Source organism: Symphalangus syndactylus, chromosome 2 (genome assembly GCF_028878055.3).
Source record: "Symphalangus syndactylus isolate Jambi chromosome 2, NHGRI_mSymSyn1-v2.1_pri, whole genome shotgun sequence".
In the NCBI taxonomy this organism is placed as follows: Eukaryota; Metazoa; Chordata; class Mammalia; order Primates; family Hylobatidae; genus Symphalangus; species Symphalangus syndactylus.
This window is the reverse complement of record NC_072424.2, coordinates 77,828,774-77,841,525: the sequence shown is the minus strand read 5'-3', so window position 1 is coordinate 77,841,525 and position 12,752 is coordinate 77,828,774. Positions and strand designations below refer to the sequence as shown.

Here is a 12,752-nt window from a genome sequence, read left to right as displayed (position 1 = left end):
AAAGTTTATACTTTGAAAAGTATCAAAAAAAGTACTTTTTTCTTTAATATTCAGGATGGATGGGTTCAACCCAAAGGTACCACATGAGCACAGATGGAGAGACAGTGCAAGGGGGCTTTTGCAAAGGAGTTTTTATGCAGTTAATCTTATTTAGCATTGGCTTTCATTATAAAATTAGGGGGAGTTTTCCTGGATGAAAATGGCCCCTAGATATAATGAAATCATACTGAAGAATTGAGAGATTCTTTATACAAAATATTCTTTAAAATAACCATTTGATTAAATATTAACAATAATTAAAATTATGAACATAATTTAAATACTAATGCTTAAACTTTTTCAATAGCTAATATTTAACAACCATCAGTGAATTAATATTTTGTTTCTGTATATTTAACTAATGAAACAGTCTATTAACACAAAGATAAGAATATGGTAATTGCTGAACTGGTGAAGTACCAAATATTGTTGGGCATTCACTGTTCAAGTTTAGCAGCCATATACCCGGAGGGAAGGCAGGCTGCGTCCTGCCACAGTTCACAAAACAAGAAGAAAGACAAGTAGGTTATTTTTCTTGACATGGATTTCTTATTTGATTTGGTGAGTTTTCCAATTTGAAATTATATTAAGTCAATGAAGCAACAAATTTCTTATAAATATGACAAGGATTCACTAAATTATATTTATGATGAATTTCCATTGATACACCAATTTGCCTTTACTTCAAATTCCAACATTTACAGGAGATGGTAAACATGAAGTTTTAATTGACACCGAAGAAAAACAGTGACAGCTAAGGTAAAAGAGCTCTTACTTTTTCAGGTATTTAAGGATAAAAAGGTTACAGTTTACTTTCAAGTCCTTTCCACACACAGTATTATTTAACATATTTCTTTCTTTTCTACTCTTTGAAGCTCCCATCTTCCTCAAAGGACTTGAGAGCTGGAAAATAAATAAAGCAAGTTGTATAGAGAGGTGGAAGGGTGGGGCTACAAAGCTTTGGGCTGAGATTTCATTAGCCTGGGAGTCGTCAATAACAAGTAAGTCTTCTGACTGCAATTCTTTTTGAGTAAGCATTAAAAGAAATTAATATGTAGCCAAACTGATTATACTCCCAAAACTTATGACGTGAAGCCATTAGTCTTGGAAACACATGTGGCAAGCTATCTTCCTGTAGATTATATTTGGAGAAGTGATATTGAAATTCATAAATGATTTGTGAGATCATAAAAATTGCTATACATAATTCATTGGAAAAAGTTTGCCTATGACTTAAACTTAAGTCATCATTTTAAAAAATGCATATGCCTCCCAAACCTGTTCATTTGCATATATGATCCATATTTTCTTTTTTAAACTTATAGAAGTGCTTAAAAAACAAATGTCATAAAAGTTAACTTTTGGGGGTGCAGCCAAGATGGCCGAATAGGAACAGCTCCAGTCTACAGCTCCCAGCACGAGCGACGCAGAAGACGGGTGATTTCTGCATTTCCAATTGAGGTACTGGGTTCATCTCACTGGGGAGTGCCAGACAGTGGGTGCAGGACAGATTGCTAGGACAGCAGTCTGAGATCAAACTGCAAGGTGACAGTGAGGCTAGGGGACGGGTGCCCGCCATTGCCAAGGCTTGAGTAGGTAAACAAAGTGGCCAGGAAACTCGAACTGGGTAGAGCCCACCACAGCTCAAGGAGGCCTGCCTGCCTCTGTAGACTCCACCTCTGGGGGCAGGGCATTGCCAAACAAAAGGCAGCAGAATCCTCTGCAGACTTAAATCTCCCTGTATGACAGCTTTGAAGAGAGTAGTGGTTCTCCCAGCACGCAGCTGGAAATCTGAGAACGGACAGACTGCCTCCTCAAGTGGGTCCCTGACCCCCAAGTAGCCTAACTGGGAGGCACCCCCAAGTAGGGGCAGACTGACACCTCACACGACTGGGTACTCCTTTGAGACAAAACTTCCAGAGGAATGATCAGGCAGCAACATTTGCTGTTCACCAATATCCACTGTTCTGCAGCCTCTGCTGCTGATACCCAGGCAAACAGGGTCTGGAGTGGACCTCCAGCAAACTCCAACAGACCTGCAGCTGAGGGTCCTGACTGTTAGAAGGAAAACTAACAAACAGAAAGGATATCCACACCAAAACCCCATCTGTACGTCACCATCATCAAAGACCAAAGGTAGATAAAACCACAAAGATGGGGGAAACACAGAGCAGAAAAACTGGAAACTCTAAAAATCAGAGTGCCTCTCCTCTTCCAAAGGAATGCAGCTCCTCACCAGCAATGGAACAAAGCTGGATGGAGAATGACTGACAAGTTGAGAGAAGAAGGCTTCAGATGATCAAACTACTCCGAGCTAAAGGAGGAAGTTCGTACCCATGGCAAAGAAGTTAAAAACCTTGAAAAAAAAATTAGACAAAAGGCTAACTAGAATAACCAATGCAGATAACTCCTTAAAGGACCCGATGGAGCTGAAAACCAAGGCACAAGAACTATGTGACAAATGCACAAGCCTCAGTAGCCAATTCAACCAACTAGAAGAAAGGGTATCAGTGATGGAAGATCAAATAAATGAAATGAAGTGAGAAGAGAAGTTTAGAGAAAAAAGAATAAAAAGAAACTAACAAAGCCTCCAAGAAATATGGGACTATGTGAAAAGACCAAATCTATGTCTGATTGGTGTACCTGAAAGTGACAGAGAGAATGGAATGATGTTGGAAAACACTCTGCAAGATATTATCCAGAAGAACTTCCCCAATCTAGCAAGGCAGGCCAACATTCAAATTCAGGAAATACAGAGAACACCATAAAGATGCTCCTCGAGAAGAGCAACTCCACGACACATAATTGTCAGATTCACCAAAGTTGAAATGAAGGAAAAAATGCTAAGGACAGCCAGAGAGAAAGGTCGGCTTACCCACAAAGGGAAGCCCATCAGACTAACAGCTGATCTCTCAGCAGAAACTCTACAAGCCAGAAGAGAGTGGGGGCCAATATTCAACATTCTTAAAGAAAAGAATTTTCAGCCCAGAATTTCATATCCAGCCAAACTAAGCTTCATAAGTGAAGGAGAAATAAAATACTTTACAGATAAGCAAATGCTGAGAGATTGTGTCACCACCAGGCCTGCCCTACAAGAGCTCCTGAAGGAAGCACCAAACATGGAAAGGAACATTCGGTACCAGCCACTGCAAAAACATGCCAAATTGTAAAGCCCATTGAGGCTGGGAAGAAACTGCATCAACTAACGAGCAAAATAACCAGCTAACATCATAATGACAGGATCAAATTCACACATAACAATATTAACCTTAAAGGTAAATGGGCTAAATGCTCCAATTAAAAGACACAGACTGGCAAATTGGATAAAGAGTCAAGACCCATCAGGGTGCTGTATTCAGGAAACCCATCTCATGTGCAGAGACACACATAGGCTGAAAATAAAGGGATGGAGGAAGATCTACCAAGCAAACGGAAAACAAAAAAAGGCAGGGGTTGCAATCCTAGTCTCTGATAAAACAGACTTTAAACCAACAAAGATCAAAAGAGACAAGGCCATTACGTAATGGTAAAGGGATCAATTCAACAAGAAGAGCTAACTATCCTAAATATATATGCACCCAATACAGGAGCACCCAGATTCATAAAGCAAGTCCTTAGAGACCTACAAAGAGACTTAGACTCCCACACAATAATAACAGGAGACTCTAACACCCCACTGTCAACATAGACAGATCCACGAGACAGAAAGTTAAAAACGATATCCAGGAATTGAACTCAGCTCTGCACCAAGTGGACCTAATAGACATCTACAGAACTCTCCACCCCAAATCAATAGAATATACATTCTTCTCAGCACCACACCACATCTATTCCAAAATTGACCACTTAGTTGGCAGTAAAGCACTGCTCAGCAAATGTAAAAGAACAAATTATAACAAACTGTCTCTCAGACCACAGTGCAATCAAACAAGAACTCAGGATTAAGAAACTCACTCAAAACCGCTCAACTACATGGAAACTGAACAACCTGCTCCTGAATGACTACTGGGTACATAACAAAATGAAGGCAGAAATAAAGATGTTCTTTGAAACCACTGAGAACAAAGACACAACATGCCAGAATCTCAAAGCAATGTGTAGAGGGAAATTTACAGCACTAAATGCCCACAAGAGAAAGCAGGAAAGATCTAAAATTGACACCCTAACATCACAATTAAAAGAACTAGAGAAGCAAGAGCAAACACATTCAAAAGCTAGCAGAAGGCAAGAAATAACTAATATCAGAGCAGAACTGAAGGAAATAGAGACACAAAAAACCCTTCAAAAAATCACTGAACCCAGGAGCTGGTTTTTTGAAAAGATCAACAAAATTGATAGACCGCTAGGCAAGACTAATAAAGAAGAAAAGAGAGAAGAATCAAATAGATGCAATAAAAAATGATGAAAGGGATATCACCACTGATCACACAGAAATACAAACTACCATCCGAGAATACTATAAACACCTCTACGCAAATAAACTAGAAAACCTAGAAGAAATGGATAAATTCCTTGACACATACACCCTCCCAAGACTAAACCAGGAAGAAGTTGAATCTCTGAATAGCCCAATAACAGGCTCTGAAATTGAGGCAATAATTAATAGCTTACCAACCAAAAAAGTCCAGGACCAGATGGATTCACAGCCTAATTCTACCAGAGGTACAAGGAGGAGCTGGTACCATTCCTTCTGAAACTATTCCAATCAATAGAAAAAGAGGGAATCCTCCCTAACTCATTTTATGAGGCCAGCATCATCCTGATACCAAAGCCTGGCAGAGACACAACAAAAAAAGAGAATTTTAGACCAGTATCCCTGACGAACATCGATGCAAAAGTCCTCAATAAAATACTTGCAAACCGAATCCAGCAGCACATCAAAAAGCTTATCCACCATGATCAAGTGGGCTTCATCCCTGGGATGCAAGGCTGGTTCAACATACACAAATCAATAAACGTAATCCAGCATATAAACAGAATCAACGACAAATACCATATGATTATCTCAATAGATGCAGAAAAGGCCTTTGACAAAATTCAACAATGCTTCATGCTGAAAGCTCTCAATAAATTAGGTATTGATGGGACATATCTCAAAATAATAAGAGCTATTTATGACAAACCCACAGCCAATATCATACTGAATGGGCAAAAACTGGAAGCATTCCCTTTGAAAACTGGCACAAGACAGGAATGCCCTCTCTCACCACTCCTATTCAACATAGTGTTGGAAGTTCTGGCCAGGGCAATCAGGCAGGACAAGGAAATAAAGGGCATTCAATTAGGAAAAGAGGAAGTCAAATTGTCCCTGTTTGCAGATGACATGATTGTATATCTAGAAAACCCCATTGTCTCAGCCTAAAATCTCCTTAAGCTGATAAGCAACTTCAGCAAAGTCTCAGGATATAAAATCAATATGCAAAAATCACAAGCATTCTTATACACCAATAACAGACAAACAGAGAGCCAAATCATGAGTGAACTCCCATTCACAATTGCTTCAAAGAGAATAAAATACCTAGGAATCCAACCTGCAACGGACGTGAAGGACCTCTTCAAGGAGAACTACAAACCACTGCTCAGTGAAATAAAAGAGGATACAAACAAACGGAAGAACATTCCATGCTCATGGGTAGGAAGAATCAGTGTCGTGAAAATGGCCATGCTGCCCAAGGTAATTTATAGATTCAATGCCATCCCCATCAAGCTACCAATGACTTTCTTCACAGAATTGGAAAAAACTACTTTAAAGTTCATATGGAACCAAAAAAGAGCCCACATCGCCAAGTCAATCCTAAGCCAAAAGAACAAAGCTGGAGGCATCACGCTACCTGACTTCAAACTATACTACAAGGCTACAGTAACCAAAACAGCATGGAACTGGTACCAAAACAGAGATATAGACCAACGGAACACAACAGAGCCCTCAGAAATAATGCCGCATACCTACAACTATCTGATCTTTGACAAACCTGACAAAAACAAGAAATGGGGAAAGGATTCCCTATTTAATAAATGGTGCTGGGAAAACTGGCTAGCCATATGTAGAAAGCTGAAACTGGATCCCTTCCTTACACCTTATACAAAAATTAATTCAAGATGGATTAAAGACTTACATGTTAGACTTCAAACCATAAAAACCCTAGAAGAAAACCTAGGCAATACCATTCAGGACATAGGCATGGGCAAGGACTTCATGTCTAAAACACCAAAGGCAATGGCAACAAAAGCCAAAATTGACAAATGGGATCTAATTAAACTAAAGAGCTTCTGCACAGCAAAAGAAACTACCATCAGAGTGAACAGGCAACCTACAGAATGGGAGAAAACTTTTGCAATCTACTCATCTGACAAAGGGCTAATATCCAGAATCTACAATGAACTCAACAAATTTAGAAGAAAAAAACAACCCCATCAAAAATTGGGTGAAGGATATGAACAGACACTTCTCAAAAGAAGACATTTATGCAGCCAACAGACACATGAAAAAATGCTCAACATCACTGGCCATCAGATAAATGCAAATCAAACCACAATGAGATACCATCTCACACCAGTTAGAATGGCAATCATTAAAAAGTCAGGAAACAACAGGTGCTGGAGAGGATGTGGAGAAATAGGAACACTTTTACACTGTTGGTGGGACTGTAAACTAGATCAACCATTGTGGAAGTCAGTGTGGCAACTCCTCAGGGATCTAAAACTAGAAATACCATTTGACCCAGCCATCCCATTACTGGGTATATACCCAAAGGATTATAAATCATGCTGCTATAAAGACACATGCACATGTATGTTTATTGCAGCACTATTCACAAAAGCAAAGACTTGGAACCAACCCAAATGTCCAACATTGATAGACTGGATTAAGAAAATGTGGCACATATACATCATGGAATACTATGCAGCCATAAAAAATGATGAGTTCATGTCCTTTGTAGGGACATAGATGAAGCTGGAAACCACCATTCTCAGCAAACTATCGCAAGGACAAAAAACCAAACATCACATGTTCTCACTCATAGGTGGGAATTGAACAATGAGAACACATGGACACAGGAAGGGGAACATCACACACCGGGGCCTGTTGTGGGGTGGGAGAAGGGGAGGGATAGCATTTGGAGATATACCTACTGTTAAATGACAAGTTACTGGGTGCAGCACACCAACATGGCACATGTATACATATGTAACAAACCTGCATGTTGTGCACATGTACCCTAAAACTTAAAGTATAATAAAAAAAAAGTTAACTTTCTCTGATCATCTTACATTTTATAATTACAAAACACTAGATTTTTGTGTATCCTAAATCTCTCTTAAACACTGGTATTTCATTATCTAAACAATGAAATGAAAATTAAAATAAGTTAATCATTTTGACTTTTTAAAAGAGCCACATCAGTTATTTTTAAAACAACATGAGGTAACTGACTGAATATGTTTCTCCATACGAATTTCTTCAAGGAGTTCAGCCAGTCAGTCACATTTATCTGTGTTGCCTGAAAATAGCTCTTTTGCTACATTTTTGTAAACACTTTGGCATTAAATTTTTGTATAACAGAACCACAATCAAAGTTAACATCATATTAGCTGATTTTTCAAATTTGAAATAATCAGATTGGAAAGTAAAAGAGAGCAGTGTCAGAAAATTACGACTAAGGTAAGCATTAATAAAGAAGAGAACAGAGAGTTGGATTATTGCCTTGAAACCATATGATCAGATGTTGGACTGGTTTTTTAACAATACTTTTACTGTTGTTATAACCTGCAGAACCATACATAAAACACTGGATACCAAGGACAAGAAAGCCAGAACATTGTTGGCTCATCAGGGTCCTTCTGAATCACTTAACCAGTCAGAACTTATTCTTTCTTCAGAGGTGGCCAACAATCTGACATTTGCAGTTATCACTTCTTTGCTTTTGTTTATATTTTTACCATCATTACATGTAGCCTTAGTAATATAGATTAGTTTTGCCTTGTTTTTTAATTCTATAAAAATGGAATCATACATGTGAATTTCTGCTTTTTGCCCTTCCTTATGATTTTAGATCCATCCATGTTATTGTGTGTACCTAGAGTCTGTTCCCATCCAGTGCTATATAGTATTTCATTGTGTGAATATATCACAATGTATTTCTCCATTCCATCGTAAACGGACATTTGGTTAATTTGTTATATGGTTTGGCTGTATCCCACCCAAAACCTCATCCTGAATTGTAATCTCCACAATCCCCATGTGTCAAGGGCCAGAACAAGGGTGGAAATAATTGGATCACGGGGCCGTTTCCCCCATGCTGTACTCAAGATAGTGAGTGAGTCTCACGAGGTCTGATGGTTTTATAAGCATGTGGCATTTCTCCTGCTTGTGCTCACTCCATCCTGCCACCCTGTGAAGAAGGTGCCTGCTTCTCTTTTGCCTTCTGCCATGATTGTAAGTTTCCTGAGGCTTCCCTAGCAATGCAGAATTGTGAGTCAACTAAACTTCTTTCCTTTATAAATTACCCAGTCCTGGGCATTTCTTCATAGCACTGTGATAACAGACTAATACATTCAGTTTCAGGCATTTTAAATGAGTATTTCTGTGAACATTCTGGAGCACATACCCTGGTACATATAAACATGTGTATCTTTAGGTATATCCCACCTAAGGGGAAGATTCAGGGTCATGCAACAATATGTATCTATTCAACTTTAATAATGCCTCCTTGTTTTCTAGAGTGTTATATCCATTTATGCTGCCACCAGTGATGGGAGTTTCTGTGGCTCCAACACTTAGAACTGTTAGACATGAAAATTTTCACCAATCTGATAGTTAAGCAAAGGTATCCAATTGTGCTTTTAATTAGCCTTTTCCTTATCTTCAGTGAAATTAAATGCCTTTTAAATATGTTTATTCACCAGCCAGATGCCTGTTCTGTAAATGCCTATTGAAGTCACTTGCCATTTTTCTGTAGGCTTCTCTGTCTTTTTTTTATAGGTTCGTATAGATAGTTTATATATTTTGAACAAGAGCCTTTTGTTGTTTATATGTCTTAGAAATATCTTCACTCTGAGACTTGACTTTTGGCTTTCTTAATGGTGTCGTTTTTTTAAATTCCCATGTTATTTTTTATTTTTTGCAAACATAGTTTACCAATAGGACATTGAGTGGAATATTCCACCTAGAACATGAACCAGTAAACTCTGCATCATTTCTCAAACATTCATTTTTGTCCTCTACATGCATTTCTTATTATGATTAAAAAGAAAACATATAACATGATATCCACCCCCAAAAAAAATGATAAATGAACAGTACAGTATTATGAACTATAAACACAACATTTTACAGCAAATACCTAAACTGTTTGCACCTTGCATGATTCAAACTTTATATTCATTCAACAATTCTCCATTTTCTCATCCTCCAGCCCCTGGCAATCACCATTCTACTTTTGGCTTCAATAAGTTTGATTAATTTAGGTACTTCATGCAAGAGAAATCACATAGTATCTTTCCTTCTGTGACTGACTTATTTCACTTAGTATCATGCCCTCAAGGTTCGTTCATATTGTGGCATATGACAGAATTCCCCTAATTTTATGGCGGAATAATATTCCATTGTATGTGTAAACTTTTTTTATAGATTCATCTATCAGTGTTCATTAAGGTGGTTTCTACCTGTTGGCTTGAGGAACCTCCACACTGTTTTCTATAGTAGCTACACTATTTTACATTCCTACCAACAGTACACAATAGTTCCAATTTTTCCACATCCTCAATACTATTTTCTGGGTTTTTTGTTTTGTCACTTGTTTTTTTTAATTGCCATTTGTATGTTTTTATTGTTTGCTAGTAATGGCCATACTAACAGGGATGAGGTGATATCTCACTGTGGTTTTGATTTGCATTTCCCTGATTAGTGACATTTTATCTTTTCATACATCTGTTGGCCATTTCTATGTCTTCTTTAGATAAATGTCTGTTCGGGTTACTTGCCCATTTTTTAAATCGAGTTATTTGCTTATTTGCTATCAATATTAAGTTATAGTTATAGGAGTTCCTTCTATATTTTGGGTATTAACCATTTACCAGAATGGTGGTTTGCAAATTTTTCTCCCAGTTTGTAGGATGTATTTAGACTCTGTTGTTTCCTTTGCTGTTCCGAAGCTTTTTAGTTCAATGTAGACTCATTGTCTATTTTTGCTTTTGTTACCTGTGTTTTTGATATCATATCCAAGAAATCACTGTCAAAACCAATATCATGAAGATTTCCCCTATGTTTTCTTCTAGGAGTTTTACCATTTCTGATCATACATTTAAGTCTTTAACCTATTTTGAGTTAATTTTTGTGTGTAGTGAAAGATAAGCGCCCAATTTCATTCCTTTGCATGTGGATATCCAGATTTTTCAACATCATTTGTTGAAAAGTCTATCCTCTCCCCAGTTGTATACTTTGGCACCCTTGTTGAAGATCAGTTGACAATACGCTAGTCCTTCCTTATCTGTGGTTTCACTTTTCAAGATTTTAGTTACCTGTGGACAACCACAGTTAGAAACTAGTAAATAGAAATTTCCAAAATAAACAATTTATAAGTTTTAAATTGTGCACCATTACTGGAACATGGCGAAATCTCATGCTATCTAACTTCATTTCTCCCAAGACATGATTAATCCTTTTATCTACCATATCCTCGCTGCATGTGCTACCTGCCTGCTAGTCACTTAGTAGCTGTCTCAGTTATCAGACTGACTGTCACAGTATAGCAGTGCTTGTGTTCAAGTAACCCTTATTTTACTTAATAACAGACCCAAAGCACAAGACTAGGAATGCTGGCAATTTGGCATGCCAAAGTAAAGCTATAAAGTGCTTTAAGTGAAAAGGTAAAAAGATTTTTACTTCATAAAGAAACTTTAAAAATCATATGCTGAGTTCGATATGATATACCATGAGAAAAAATCTATCTGTGAAATTGTGAAGAAGGAAAAATAAATTTGTGCTAGTTTTGCTGTCATAGATTTCATTCCATTGTGGTTGGAAAAGGTACTTGACATGATTTTCATATTCTATTTTTTATTATTATACTTTAAGTTCTAGGGTACATGTGCACAATGTGCAGGTTTGTTACATAGGTATACATGTGCCATGTTGGTTTGCTGCACCCATCAACTTGACATTTACATTAGGTATTTATCCTAATGCTATCCCTCCCCCAGCCCCCCATTGCCCAACAGGCCCTGGTGTGTGATGTCCCCCACACTGTGTCTATGTGTTCTCGTTGTTCACCTCCCATCTATCAGTGAGAACATGCAGTGTTTGGTTTTCTATCCTTGTGATAGTTTGCTGAGAATGATGGTTTCCAGCTTCATCCATGTCCCTGCAAAGGACATGAACCTATCCTTTTTTATAACAGCATAGTATTCCATGGTGTATATGTGCCACATTTTTTTTTCTTTTTAAAGGTTAACATTTATTCAAGCTGCTAATCAGAAGACCCTAAATTAAACACAGTGCCTTTTCTTTTATTTGTTTTATTTTATTATCGTTATACTTTAAGTTTTAGGGTACATGTGCACAACGTGCAGGTTTGTTACATATGTATACATGTGCCATGTTGGTGTGCTGCACCCAGTAACTCGTCATTTAGCATTAGGTATATCTCCTAATGCTATCCCTCCCCCCTTCCCCCACCCCACAACAGTCTCCAGTGTGTGATGTTCCCTTTCCTGTGTCCACGTGTTCTCACTGTTCAATTCCCACCTATGAGTGAGAACATGCGGTGTTTGGTTTTTTGACCTTGCGATAGTTTGCTGAGAATGGTGGTTTCCAGTCCCTACAAAGGACATGAATTCATCATTTTTTATAGCTGCATAGTATTCCATGGTGTATATGTGCCACATTTTCTTAATCCAGTCTATCAATGTTGGACATTTGGGTTGGTTCCAAGTCTTTGCTTTTGTGAATAGTGCCGCATTAAACATACGTGTGCATGTGTCTTTATAGCAGCATGATTTATAATCCTTTGGGTATATACCCAGTAATGGGATGGCTGGGTCAAATGGTATTTCTAGTTCCAGATTGCTGAGGAATCGCCACACCAACTTTCACAATGATTGAACTAGTTTACAGTCCCACCAACAGTGTAAAAGTGTTCCTATTTCTCCACATCCTCTCCAGCACCTGTTGTTTCCTGACTTTTTAATGATCGCCATTCTAACTGGCGTGAGATGGTATCTCATTGTGGTTTTGATTTGCATTTCTCTGATGGCCAGTGATGATGAGCATTTTTTCGTGTGTTTTTTGGCTGCATAAATGTCTTCTTTTGAGAAGTGTCTGTTCATGTCCTCCGCCCACTTTTTGATGGGGTTGTTATTTGTTTGAGTTCATTGTAGATTCTGGATATTAGCCCTTTGTCAGATGAGTAGGTTGCAAAAGTTTTCTGCCATTCTGTAGGTTGCCTGTTCACTCTGATGGTAGTCTCTTTTGCTGTGCGGAAGCTCTTTAGCTTAATTAGATCCCATTTGTCAATTTTGGCTTTTGTTGCCATTGCCTTTGGTGTTTTAGACATGAAGTCCTTGCCCATGCCTATGTCCTGAATGGTATTGCCTAGGTTTTCTTCTAGGGTTTTTATGGTTTGAAGTCTAACATTTAAGTCTTTAATGCATCTTGAATTAATTTTTGTATAAGGTGTAAGGAAGGGATCCAGTTTCAGCTTTCTACATATGGC

The 12,752-nt window shown here is 38.1% G+C and overlaps 1 protein-coding gene across 3 annotated transcripts in view; it reads left to right on the top strand.

Moving 5' to 3' along the window:
• Positions 1 to 12,752, top strand: part of MCHR2 (melanin concentrating hormone receptor 2) — a 70,090-nt gene that overhangs the window by 19,726 nt on the left and 37,612 nt on the right. The gene's annotated exons all lie outside the window — the stretch shown is intronic.